The sequence below is a fragment of the Chrysemys picta genome, chromosome 4 (assembly GCF_011386835.1).
Source record: "Chrysemys picta bellii isolate R12L10 chromosome 4, ASM1138683v2, whole genome shotgun sequence".
Lineage (NCBI taxonomy): Eukaryota > Metazoa > Chordata > Testudines > Emydidae > Chrysemys > Chrysemys picta.
In genome coordinates this window covers 75503786-75518162 of record NC_088794.1, presented here as the reverse complement: position 1 = coordinate 75518162, position 14377 = coordinate 75503786, and the positions used below count along the sequence as shown (strand labels likewise).

Genomic DNA, 14377 nt, shown 5'->3' with positions numbered 1-14377 from the left:
AGAGATACAAACATCCATTTTGGTTTTAGAAATCCAAGTGGTGCTTAGTAATAGGGTTCAGGGAAGAAGCAATTTAAAATACTTTTATAAAATGATTTTTAACTTGACATGACTCCTTTAATTTGATTTAAGAAGGAACGGTGCCATTGGATGAAATACTGGGGATTTTATGATTTCTGATGCAGCATGTGGTCCTTTGGCTTCTGTGGAAGAACATTTTTACAGCACACACCTCACACCCTTTCTGTCAAATACAGAAGGCTTGATATTTTTTCCCATGCATGAATTCCAAACATCTGAGTGGGAAAGCATCATGATAAAGTCTCTGTTCAAACTGGCTTCTGAGGAACATTTTTAAAGATCTTTCCTTTATTGTTGCCAAATTGTATCCTAAACTTTGCCAAGAAAGTACATGGGGGAAAAAAGCAGAAAATCAAGTGTGATTATATTTTTCAGAGCAAAGGGACAAACTGAAAAAATATCCATGGCAGTAATACTTTAAAAATGGAGTCAAGTAGTTTCCTAACAGAGTTGTAGTTCCAAGAATTACATGGAGATCGAATCATGCAATGTAGCTTTTCACCAACCAGATCCTGCAAATATGGAGCTGAGGGGGAAGTGTAGGCCAGCTTTAGTTTTACATAGGACATTTAAAGTGAGGTCACCTTTGCAGAATTGAATAAGCAGTTCTGGAAACCTTGGGTCTGAGTCCCCTTCCAATTTTATTGGAGTAAATGGGCAGTAATCCTGCTGAAGTCAATGGATTTATCTCAGTGTAAAATGGGTATAAGTGAGAGGAAGATTAGTTCCTTTGAATATTAAATTGATGTAACAAAATTAAATTGATGTAACAAAATTTGCAACAGAAGGCAGCCTTACAAAGATTTTCATGGGGAACAGTTAGAGAAACTAGACCTGCATAGAGACGGAGGGAGCATCTCAGTGAGGCACAGTGAAAGCCATGTAAATAGGACTGAGACAGATTCAGCAGAAGTTAGAATTGTAAAAGGTATATAGTACTGGATCATCTAGACTCTGACCATGCCAATGCAGAATTATTCCCTGTCAAGTCTAGTTTTAAATGCGCTAATATAGAGGGTCATTCCAGACAATAAGGAGAGCTGCTTTAATGGTACAAACTTCATTGAACCATTTTTTTCCTCTAAACTAAATTCTGTCACTGTGATGACATGGCCACCATGTTCAAGCTGCTTCACTGGGACAATATTCAGCCTAATTATTCTGTCAGTTACAATTTGAGGTATTAATAAAGTGATTAAAGGCCACAGCTCAAGCTCTCTTCTATCTCATACAGTGGCAGCCAGGAAATTGTCTTATCATTTACAATTAGAGGTATTAATATGGTGGTTTAAAGGCTTCAGCTGAGGGAACTGAGTTGAGGACACATGTTAAAACATCTGATAATGATTCAGTCAAGCATGTTTAAATGGACAAAAAGTGGGTGAGGTATTATCTTTTATTGGACCAGATTCTGTTAGTGAGAGAGACAAGCTTTCGAGCTGACACAGAGCTCTTCTTCAGGTCTATCTAATATCCTGGGATTAACATGACTACAACAAAACTGCATACAAAATGCATGAGAAACTACTAATTGAGACAATTCTGATTCCTCTGTGATGACCCTGTTAAATAGTATCTATCACATGACCTTAAATAACAAAATGCCAATCAGTGGAGAAGTTTAAGTAAGGGTTTCATTACTTTCCCCCCATAAATACAAAAAACACCACTCCCAGAGTCTGCCTACCTTTAAGAATGTTATGATAATCAAGTAAATAGAGAAACCTAACATTACATTAACAATACTTTTTGCCTCATTCTGTCCTCACACTGAGTTCATTGCAACTCCATTGACCTCAACAGAGTTAGCTGTGATTTACACTGGTATAGGTGAAATCAGAATCAAGCTTTTTGTTTGTGCATGTGCGCGCGTGTGTGTGTGTGTGTGTGTCCCTCTCTCTTTCAGTAATCATGCGGTCATAGACATTAGAGACAGCAAAGATCTGATCATCTTGTTCATTTCTCTCTTCTCTGGGTTGTTTCCTGTGATAGCCAGGGACAGAATAGTAATAAATCCTTGAGAGATATAAATTGAAGCAACGGTAAACTGGGTAGAGGTCTGATCCTGTTGCTTCATGCACGGAACTGCCACTCAGAGTCATCATGTTGCTGATGTTTTACAAAGTGATGGATTGTTCTGCAATTGCAGACAGAATTGGTGGAGTCTTTCCTAACATCACAAAGTTGAGTTTGTCCTTTGAGGACAAACTGTAGAAAGATGGCAGCGCTACTTGAGAGCAACGAGTGAGGGGCTCCCTCCCCCACTCTTTCCATCCCAGGACTGAGCGTTCTGACTCAGTAGCCCTCCCAGGGCCCGCTGGCCCCATAAGCAAGGGACTCTGACCTCTTTCTGCTCTGAAATTTCCTGTTACCTTTGTTTAAAACAAAAACAAGCAAACTTGAGTTCTTGAGCAAATGCAGAGATCTGAGACTGAATGGGGAATTCATTGCTCAGATCCGATTTCCATTTTTCTTCTGTTTCTCAGTCCTGTTTGCCAGGAGCAAGAGATTTGTTCTACATCCTAATGAAGGGCATAGCCAACAGACTCAGCTGTAGCATGCTGTTTCCTCACTACTACTAGAGTTTTCCTTAGCAGTTTTGAGTGGGCCTATGAAAAATTGTTTCAGGCCCCTCCCCACTGCAACTATAATTGATCCCCATCCACTATCATCAGACAAATTAATACGCACAGGCCTGGCTTGAGGATTTGGAGAGGGCCAGTAAAGAAAATCATTGAGATTCCCTCATACTTAACTGACTTGTTGTATATAAAAAGGGGAGGAAACTTTATCCTCCGTCCCCCAGCCTCCTGTTGTCAGAGAAGTGGAGCCCAGCTGTCTGTGCTGGGTTTGTGTGGAGGTTATACAAGTCAGCATTTCAATCCTGTGTTTCAAGGGACAAATCTCTAGATGAGGCCAGGATTGAGGCTTTTTACTGATAGACGATAGGTGTCCACATTTTCAAACTGGACTCCTTATGTGATCAGTGCAAATCATCATTGTAACTCAGTACCTCCAAAGGGAGCCACTGCTGTTTTTTCAATTAGCAGGTGCATTATCCTACTGTATGCGCATCATAAGGCCAAGTACATGCCTCATGGTTGTACTTTGGTAGTTCAATGGTAATAAAATGCCTCTGATTCATGGGAAGCCACTATCAACCCTTAGGCTCAGCTCTGAGACAGCCAGGGGCAGTACGCAGCTGTGCCACGCCAGGAGGAGGAGCCCTGAAAAAGAATGTGACTCTTCAGTCACAATTACTTCCCTGCTCCCTGCACCCATTTCTCCAAGTAGGAAATAATTTACTACAGGTTTTTAATGTGGGTGCAACTTGCTTCTTCCCTTGCATCAGCTCAGCTCTGCTAGTTGATGCGTTGGGGAGGTGAAACCAAGACTCCACCCACTGCCCATCCTCTGTCCTTGCTCACCTGTTTGGGATGAGGACTAGCAAGAATACAAGCCCTGCTCCCTCTCACACAGATAGACTTGGAGGTGTAATAAAGTGAGTGCTAATGGGCTTGTCTTCATTGCAGAGTTAACTTGAGTCCCATCCACACACAAAAACACTTCACTTGAATGTGACCGTGCTTTTAAATTAGTTTGGCTGGCCTGTCTGGAGGTATAAGCTAAAACTTGAATTAGCAAAACTCATGTGCTTTTAATATGACCTCTCTGTATGTGGGCACAGGCACCGACTTTCCATTGTACTGGGGGGGGGCTCGACCCCCGGCTTTGCCCCAGGTCCCACTCCACCCCCGCCCCACCTCTTCCCACCCACCCCCTTGCCTCTTCCCACCCCGTTCTGCTCCCTCCTCTGAGCACGCCGCATCCTTGCTCCTCCCCTACTCCCCTCCAGCCTTCTACATGCCATGGAAGCACGGAGAGGGGGAAGCGCTGATTGGCGGAGCCTGCTGGCAGGCAGGAGGCATTGGAGGGAGGGAGAGGTGCTGATAGGGGGACTGCCAGTGGGTGCTCAGCACCCACCATTTTCACAGAGTTGGTGCCTATGGACACAGGCTAGGTCCACTGGAGTGCCTGTAGTCCTCCAGCTCCTTCCTATCTGCCCAGAAAGGACAGACAAGTTCACCCACAATTCACTGGGGTGGTGGAGGGGAACAATTCATAGAGCATCTTAGTTTACTGCATCACAAGAACCATGGGATGTGCTCCAAAAAGTCTTAGTGCTACACACAAGTGAGTGCAGTGACAGTGTGGACACAGCAGCTCAAGTGTTATTGCACACTGTGGGGTCTCCCATTTGAGCTAAGGTAACTTGAGAAGAGTAACTCAAGAGTTATTTACTCTTAATTGCAGTGAAGACATACCCAATGTGACTACACAAGTAGGTCTTACTTCTCTGTACATCTCTTCATAGCTACTTAGGATGAGGTCTCAATGCAATAGTGATGTGGCTAGTATTTCTCAACATTTTGGGAGAAGGCCAGTTATGATGGAATAAGGCCCCTCTCCATCATCTTTCTCCTATTGTACTTATTGAACCTCTTATTGGCTTTTATGCCCCTTGCTAGGTATAACTCATTTTGTGTGCCTTAGCCTTTCTGATTTTGTCCCCCCATGCTTGTGTATCTACCATAAAGGACACTGCTTACCTCACTATGCTACTGTTGAGGAGATAGATATGTTTAAGAGGTAGGCATAGAGTTGCTTAGACTACAGAAAACATTCACCTGGAATACTATAATGAAAACCCCGTTTTCCTTGATAGTAATGGTTGTAAGGAGAGAAATTTGGTTTTGGGGTTGGAGAAACAGCATGGTGCAGAGGACAGAAATACAGTCTGAGTCACAGCTCTGCCACTGACTCACTGTATGGCCTGGGACAAGTCATGCAATAGTTTTTCCATCAGTGAGAAGATGTTGATAACCTTTGGCTGCCTGGTGGCAGTGGTGGGAGGAGTCATCAGCTTATATGGTTGCCGTGCTTTGAAATTGTAATGGGCTAAGTATTGTTACTGGGAAACAGGTGTTTCGAGCAAGCCTGAAGGAAGCAGCACCATTTTTAAATTGTTTCTCCTGGTCCTGTCACCGATTGTTTTTCAATGCCCATTTGACATCCAGCAGGATTAGACCATATGGAGGTAAAAATGCCTGAGCCCTGTCTATAGCATAGACTCCAGCACTGCTACCACTGGGGACAGTTAGAGCTCTCAGTTCTCCTAGTTTTCGCTTCATTAGGAAAAGATGTACAGTATATTTTAAACTGATTTTAAGGTACCTTGTGGTACAACAGTAGGGGGAGCCTGGGGTTTACTTCAACCTGCTAACCCATGTTAAAACTACAACTTTCTTGTCTTCACTAGAATTTTACCTTGTGCTAGTTACCATGTGTTACCTTTTCCCTAGTGAAGACAAGGCCTTTCTGTGAAAGCAGTTCAATCTCTGGCCCAGATTCTGTCCTGCATTTTATAGAAGGCACAGCTCAAGGGCATGGGTAAAGGTAGTTTTCACTATCTTTGCACTTTCTGAAGTCTGGGCTAACACAGTCCCCCTTATAAAGCTAATTTATGGCAACTTTTCACAGAGACCTTCGGCCAGAATAGTTGAAGCACAGAACACTCTAGCCACACCCACTCCCATCTCCAACACACCTGGGCCTACTACTATCATGTCCCTATGCTAGTGGCTGTGAGGAGGGTTGGCATAAAGTCATTACACTAGATCTATGATCAGGAGAATACCTAGTTGGGGTGTCCTGGTTGCTTTCGGCTCCTTTATACCACAGGACGAGTGCAAAGGAGCCAGAATGTAGCCAAGAATTTGGGACTCTACCATCATTTACTCCTTGCTCTCTCTGGAGACTGCCAGTGTGGCTGCTAATTAATACAATTCATAGCTCTTCGGGTACAAATGCACAAACTGAAGTTTGTGGTAGTCTGAGAATCACATTGAACACTTTCCTGGTATGCTGAAGTACTAAGTGTTTCCCTCTGCCTTTCTTCAACGGTTCTTCTCAGAGATTTTGCTACTCTGGGATTCAACCATCTGTGAAGCTGACTGCCCTATGTGCTCCTGTCTGCTACACACTGTGGGCCCAATTCTTCACTGCCTTGCACCTTATGGAACCACTTACCTCTGTGCTAAGTGGATATAAAACACTACCAAATCGGAATGGTAGCATTGTACACCCACTTTGCAGAAGTGTGAATGATGACATAAGCTACAAGGCAGTGGGGAATCACACTCACTTCTTGTTCTCTTTCGGGCTGCCCCCATACTTCTCCTTGTTTTGTTCACATGCTCAGCAACTGTTTTTTTCAGCCAATCAAAGTACCTTGCTTAGCTGCTTAGCATTCTCCAGCAGGGTGTTGTCTCTGCATTTTATTTCATTCAGCTCTCTTCCTCCCAATACCCTCATACCATCACTTGGTAGTTTTGATCTCATTTTCTTAAACAGGCAAACAGCACAGACCATCATAAGTCTCTTGTTTCTCTTATGCATTCAAGGGCTGAACAGGCCTTTCTGTAGCCCAAACGAACACAGGTCTAGATCATTAAGATGGTGTTTTTCTATTTGATCATTATTTTTGTTACATTTAAGACACGTATACAAATATTTTCTTGAAGCACCTGGTTTTTCCTTGCAGGTCACCCATCCAAGTGCTGACCAGGCTTGTCCCTTCTTAATTTGAGATCTGACAAGTGGAATGGCTTTGGGCCAATTTCATAATTGGATGTAGTGATGAGAATATAATCTTTTATACTACTGTGGTTTTCTTTTTCAGCTGCATGAAGGTTGCATTCTCTGCGGTGTGAGAATGTAACATTTACAAAGGGACATATTTTGTAATTTGTTCTATGTATTAATTCTCAATGTGCATAGAGAAGGTGAGTGGTGGGGATCATTAGGATTTCAGTTAGCTCAGCATCCTATGAACAAATAGGTCCAATTGTATAATTAAATAGGCCATCTGAATACCGGAAAGGTTATAACCAGAGACACAGTTTTCTAAGGACTAAGAACAATGCTGATAAAGATCAAGTGGCTAATTGTAAGCATCAGTCTCCAAATTGCCTCCCGATGAATAAATCACAGTGGGTGACCAAAGCATATTTTCACATGGATACTCTCTCATTCACAGAAGCAGGGAGATGGAAAACATCAGGGGTGTGCTCCAAATGGCTGGAAGGGAATGAAAAGATTTTGGTTTCAGTAGGGATTACATCATAGATTTGTCTAATTATTCCTAGCTGGTGGAACTGTTGCAGAAAAGAAAATTACTTGTGAAGAGGCACAGAGAGCAGGACTGGAAATCCACTGGGTAGAATACCTGTGGATTGATGATCAACTGTTATGATTTCCTTTGGGCTTCATATGAGGAATGATAATTCTTAATGTTTATACAGAGCTTTTTAGCTTCAAAGACATGTTATAGATGGGTAAACTGAGACTGAAAGGGTTAAGGAGCCAATCTAGTTCCCTTCACCTCTCCCCCCACTTCTGCAGATAATGGGAGTACTGATCACACAGGGTGGAGTTGGACACTGGGAGGTTGCTAGAGGGTGTGCACCCAATGGATTCTGAACAGTCTATCTTTGTTGGGCCTTTGTCTGCTCTGAGGTGCTGGGCTGAGATAGAAGGGAAATGAGGGTAGAGACAGTTGATCCATAACCGTTATTGATTGGCATTTCTCCAACACAGTCAAAAGTGGAAGCTACAGAAACCTGTTGACCACATGATCATCTGCAGAGGTTCTTTGCAGTCTTGTAGGAAAGGAGTCTTCTGGGGAGTTCCCCTGTGCTTGGCCTTGGAGTGGAGGACAGGATTTGCCACTTAGGGTATGTCTACTCTGCACCTGGGAACATGCTTCCCAGTGTGGGTGGACAGACGCATGCTAGCTAAAGGACCCCCTGGATATGTACTAAGGTGGTTAGCCCAAGCCATCATCTGTTCAGCCCTCCGCTACACTGTTATTTTTCATATGCTAGCTCAAGCAGAGCTAGCACGTCTGTCTACTCATTTTGGGAAGCACATTTCCAGCTTCAGTGTAGACATACCCTGAATTAATTGGCCGAGGCCTCTGAAAGTGACTGTGCTGGAGCTGAGGTTAGGATTCAGGAATCACCAACCTCTCTCACCATGAATGTAGATACAGTGGATTCTGCTTGATAGCAACCTGGATATTGACAACTTCTGGCTAATAGCAGCATTTAGCTGGGAATCAATACTGTCCCATTGACTTTAATGTTAGTGGGATTTCAATATTGGCAACAGCATGCCACTTATTAACAACATTTTTTGGAAGAAACGCCCCAGCTGCAGACAGGTTTGTGGGGCTGCAACCCGGGAAGGAAGCAGTGAGACGTAATGAGTCCAAATGCCTGTGGAGCACAGGGAGAGGTACAGTGCAGCCCCACATGCACCCAGTGCCCCCGCTCCCCATAGAAAGCCCTAGTGTCTGGGCTGCAGCACCTCTCCCCACTGCTGCGTTGCCCAGAGGCTGGTTTGCAAGACTGCAGCCAGGGAAGGCACGTCCCAGCACTTCCTTCCCTGTCTGGAGCCTCGTAAACCTGCCTTCCAGATAACAGCAACATTTTGCTGGCAACTGAGGGGTTACTAGTAACTGGAACATGCTGTACTATGGTGACAGGCACTATATAGCTAGAGGATTTTGGCTGGTATTCATGTGGCAATAATAGTTCAGTAGCAGAGTTCCCTAGTTCTTGGAGATTCGGTCATACAGCTTATTATAAAAAGTGCCACAGTTAACATGAATATTTTTCTAAGAATAGGTCCTCCCTGCCTCGCAGCTTCTGTACAGAATGTCTGCTGCAGTATTTATATCTAGGGTTGGCAGAATTCAATTTCTTTTTTTTTTTTTATAATTTCGCTGAATAATATCAATGTCTATTTTTAAACTTTTTTTAAAAATCAAATTAAACTTTCACGTTTGGGGAATCTTATGGTGGGGGGGCTACAATAATGATTTATTGACAGTAGAACTAGAGATTCAAAAAGTTAAAGCTTTATAACTAATGAAACACAAATTATCAACAGCCTATGTCAAAATATGCAAAGTAAATAGCCTTAAATCAATTGCTAACCATTTCTCAAGGTCATTTTTCTTATTTTGCCTATCTGTAAATTTAGATAACTATTGATGGAAACATTTTTTGCATAGGTTTGTGTGCATACGGTGAAATCTTTCATTGTTGTATACAGTGATGTATCCATGTAGTGTCCCAGGATATTAGAGAGACAATGTGGGTGAGTGTAAAGGTGCGGGATCACCCCTGCAGCGCCTCCTGCTGGTTGTCTCAGTGAATTAGCCCTCCAGCCATCAGAGCGCCCTCTGCAGGGCCGATGTCCCACTTGTAGCTGGCCCCGTGTCCCTCCCAGACCCCAGTGCCCCTTTACCTTGGGGCTGCCCCCTGGCAATACCCCCACCAGTCTCTATGGGTGTCTCCTCTCTAGGAAACCCCCAACCCTCTAATCCTCACCTTGTCTCAGTCTGGGCTACTGCCAGTCATCACCAAGCCTCCGCTCCCTGAGGCAGACTGCAGTGTAAAAGCCACTCATCATAGGCAAGGGGGTTCAGACCTGCTGCCTTCCTCTGCCTCCCAGTATCTCCCAGGGCCTTGGACCAGGCCCTGCAGCCATGGGGGTTGCCAGTCTGGAGCTCCCCTGCTCCTCTGACTCTCCCCAGCCCTGCTTCACTCCCAGTACCCTTTCTATAGGCCAGGGGTCAGCAATCTTTCAGAAGCGGTGTGCTGAGTTTTCATTTATTCACTCTAATATAAGGTTTTGCATGCCGGTAATACATTTTAACATTGTTAGAAGGTCTCTCTCTATAAATATATAATATATAACTAAACTATTGTTGTATGTAAAGTGAATAAGGTTTATAAAATGTTTAAGAAGCTTCATTTAAAATTAAATTAAAATGCAGAGTCCCCCGGACCGGTGGCCAGGACTCGGGCAGCGTGAGTGCCACTCAAAATCAGGCAGCACGCGTGCCATAGGTTGCCTACCCCTGCTATAGGCAGTCAGACCCTGCTCTCCCCCAGCCTGGAGAGAGAGCCTCTGGCTCTCAGCCTTTTTATACAGGCCAGCTGTGGCCTGATTGGGGCGTGGCCCAGCTGCAGCGCTTCCCCAATCAGCCCAGCTTAGCAGCTGTCAGCCACAACCTTTTCCCAGGGCTGACTTTAACCCTTTTTCTGCTGGAGTGGGGGGAGCTGCCCCACTACACACCCTCCCCCTTAAGATCCCGGGGGTGTGTGAGTTCCTGTCTCCCCAGCATTCCTTTCAGCTGGCCACGCAGGGAGTCCCTCTCCTTGCACACGCTCTCCAGTGCAAGGCACAGCTTCCCCATGGTAGCCCTTCCAGCTCCCCCATGGGATCCCAGATTTGTCTGGGGCCTCCCTGCCCCTGGCAATCCCCTCTTTTGGGCCCTGATCATCACCACCCCCTCCTTCGGGGCAGTCTCGGACCCAGCCTGGTTCTCTGGCCTCCCCCTCCTTCTCTATACAGCACCAAACACACAAACATATAGCATATGTACACAGACAAGCACCCGTTGAGAGGAGGGATAATATCCTGCAAAGCAATTCAGCTTTCAGCAGGCCCTTGCTTCAAGACACAATGCATTGATCAAACACAAAAACTCATGAGTAGCACCAAACAAAGCAATTCTCTTGATCAGTGTGTACTACAGCCCACAGAAACCCTTTCCCCTTCCCTGTCTCAGCTGCAGAAAGATGACACACCCTCTTTTAAATCCCTACCAGATCATGTGGCAGGCAGGTAGCCCTCAATCCTTTCCTGGCTGTTTTACAGAGTCACACAATGATTATCACTCAGGAAGGCCACTTAAGTCCTCCCCACCAACAAGAGCCAGGAATTTACAGCTCCCCCCTCCACCCCCGTGAGTGTAGATTAGGGAGAGAAGGAATAAATGTAGTTGGCATAAATGTTATCAGAACTTTGTTGTTCACATGGAGTTTCAGAACCCAATGAGCAAGAGTAGAGAACAAACTTTATGAAAAATAGAGATGAGAATAAATACCATAAGGATCAGGTCTGAAAATGTAGTTAATTATGGGGCTTTGTGAAGTGCATCCCAGTGCTCTAGGATAGCTGCTGAGCAGTTCAGTGGAGGCACTGTTGAATCATGTGCTAATCACTCTGGGGCACTGGATCATCTGTGCCTGCAGGGAGCTATCACCTGGAAGAGCTAGTCTGCAACTGTAGCAGTTGTGAGTAGCACATAGATTGATATGAAGATACATTTATTTTACATTGAATCAAGTTTCTCATTTTTCTGAGAGGGTGAGTCCCAAGCTACTCCAGTGTCAGAGGAAGTAGCATGGTCTGGTGGATAAAGATATGAGGAAACTTGGTTTCTGTCCCTAGCCCTGTCACCAACTCACTGGCTGACTTTGGGCAAGTCACTTAATCACTCTGTGCCTCGGTTTCCCCAACAACATGGGGATGATGATAGCTATACATTTTTGTAAAGGTCTTTGAGATATATGGATGATTAGAGCTAAATATTATTATTCTAACTAACTCTCTTCAGGCAATCATTTTAATAATCTTGCCCTCAAAAGAAAAATTGGAACAGAAAAAATAAAAGGTGATCAAATGAGACCCCCCCCCCAAGGCAAAATTCAAACCTATTTTGATTTAACACTCTTTATTTCAGCGGGGTTGGAGGCATCCTGTATCTATAAAGGGCATTGAGCTGCATGAAGTTCATGCAGGTAGAGCTGGGTGGGAATTTTCCATTGGAATGATTTTCTGATAGGAAATTCACTTTCAGCAAATTTGAACATTTCCCAGTTTTGCGGGAATTTTTTTATTTTCAGTTGGAAAATGGTTCCCAGATCCATGGCTCCCTCACTCCTCAGTAGCCTGCCTGGAAGGCCACTAGTTAGCCTGGCCTCCCAGGCTCCCTGGCTCTCGGAGCAGTCTGCCAAGTGGATTGCCCCAGAGCCAGCCCTTTCTAGTTCCCAGGCTCCCTGAGCTGCCCGACTCTCCACCCAGTGGTCTGTCAGAGCTCTGTGCAGTTCAGGAAGCTTCAGAAACATTTAAAAAACACCAACCAGTGTTTCATTGCGTTTCAGAATGATTTTTTTTAAATTTTGGAATTTCTTGTGGAATGGGAATTCTGGTTTCCTGCCAGATCCATGTGCACATCTCTGCTAACTCCTGTATATGAATTTCATTCAATATGACACTAACAAACAATGTTCCAGATGGAGTCTGTAGGCCTCTCTTCAGCTACAGAACAAGTACATCAGAAGCAGCAGCAGCTTCCCCTCCATACTGCCCACTGCCAAGGCACCTCAGTCTTGACCTAAGGGAGTGCACTTAGCAGGGGTGAGAAGAGAGATTAGTCTCTGTGGCTCATTCAGTTCAATCCTTGGCTTCTCAGCTGAGATTGCCAACACACTCCTTACGCAAAAGCAATCTTGCAAGTTAATAGAAAAACCTTCCCTGAAAGCAGTTAAATAGGCACAACGTGTTGTACACATTCGAACAAAGGTCAGACTGGAAGCAAATCTCTGACTTGGGACTGTGTGACCAGATCAACTTCTTTAGTAGCAGCATCATTAAAAAGCCTACACAAGCAATTTAAAAACAAACAAACAAAAAACATTTATAGGCCCTATTGTGTCAGATTTTAGGAGGATGGACTGGAAATGCAAGCCTTGCATTAGGACCAGTGATGATAAATCAGGTATCATCTGGGCATGCAATTTATTATTGAATAGGAGATGCATTATTTAGATATAATGTATTGTGTTATATATATATAACACATATATATATATGGGGAACTGGGTGGGAGAGCAGAAAAGTGGCATTTGTTTGAACAACAACGAGGCCATGGGACAAGAACAAATGGCACCTCCAGCAGGGAGTTGAAGGACACTGAAGGGAGAAAAAGTGCAGTTGATCCAGTTTCTCCCATTGAAGATTATGAGCATGAAAACCATTTCTAAATGACAGATGATTCAGAACTGAGGAATGTCTCCCAAAAGCAACTGAAAAAGGAAGAGGAATCTGCACTGTATTATTTATAATGGAACATCTGACTTTAAAAACATTTGTTCGTTTATTCTAGTTTTTTCTGAATGCAAAAAAAAAAAAAAAATCTGTCCAACAGGGAACAGTTTTAATATATTTCACGAGACAGATATGTTTTTCTTTTTCCAGGATGTATCAGTAGGAGACAAGGGAGGATGCTATTAAATTTTATTACACAGTCCATGAATGTGTTATACAAGCAATTGAGACATCTGGTTTTTTTTTGTTAGAGCATCTCTTTAACAACAGTGCAGTCCCAACTGTGTCAGCATTTCTGCTAGAAAGGCCTGCAGCCATCCCACCTTGTGCTTTACTCTTTCAGCTCTCACAAGCTATATAAGTCATGCAGTGGCTGGGTGCATGCTTACCTTAGGTACTGCAGTGATGAGGATCTGCCTAGGATAGATTTGCTGTGAAATGTCCAAGGAAGACTGCAGGTTGAAAAACAAAGAGAAATTAAAGATAGGAAAGATCTGTTAGATAGTCCAGTCCATTTGCCCACCAGTGCAGGATTGTTCTCTCCAGGGCATTTTCTAGTGCATTGTCTGGTTGAATTTTCAGTTCTCAAATGGCAAATTCTACTTCCATTGGGAGTCTATTCTACAGTCTAAAAGGAAGGTTTTCTTGATATTCAGTAAGAATTTTCTGATTCTTAATTTCATCCTATCACTCCTAGACACACCCCTTTGTGCTGCCCTTAATAATTTCTAGCCATCCTTGATCTTTTCAGACTTCAGATTATTGTAGGCTATTAGGCATTGCTAAGGTATACGTGCTCAGCCCTGAACCTTTCTTCATGGGCAAATTCCACATAATTTATGTCACTTTTCTTTGAACTCCCTCCAGTTTTTCTATATCTTTCTAGCAGTGAGGTGCCCAGAACAAATGCAGTACCCAAGGCACGGTCACACCAGTGCCATGTGGAGAGGGATTATTTTCAGCTCCAAGACATGATGCATCTGTGTTTAGATAGCCCTAGAGTGCACTGACTTTTGTGTTATGGTTGCATTGAAAACTCATGTTTAATTTGCTGCCCATTATCATCTTGCGTTCATATTTGCCTCCCAGAACCTCTCTCAGTTACTCCATCTGCTGGGTTGCAGGTGGGTGTTCTCCTCTGTTCTCAGAGGGGAAGGCATATAGCCTATGCAGCAGAGTCTGAAAGTCCTAGGCAGCCTAGAGCTATTGCTTCAGATGCTTGCAGAGTTGTCTCAATCTGTCATTCCTTCAATGTAAATAAATTGCA

General features: G+C 43.9%; 1 protein-coding gene and 1 long non-coding RNA gene across 8 annotated transcripts in view; one reads left to right on the top strand and one right to left on the bottom strand.

Annotated features, from left to right (window-relative positions):
* PAMR1 (peptidase domain containing associated with muscle regeneration 1) overlaps window positions 1-14377 on the top strand; it is a 65307-nt gene that overhangs the window by 34833 nt on the left and 16097 nt on the right. The window lies entirely within an intron of this gene.
* Window positions 3618-14377, bottom strand: part of LOC135983101 (uncharacterized) — a 57884-nt gene continuing 47124 nt past the window's right edge. The window contains exons 3-4 of the long non-coding RNA XR_010600595.1: window positions 13500-13562; window positions 3618-7221 (exon numbers count right to left, since the gene is read on the bottom strand). This is a non-coding gene — a long non-coding RNA (uncharacterized LOC135983101). The remainder of the gene's footprint in view (window positions 7222-13499; window positions 13563-14377) is intronic.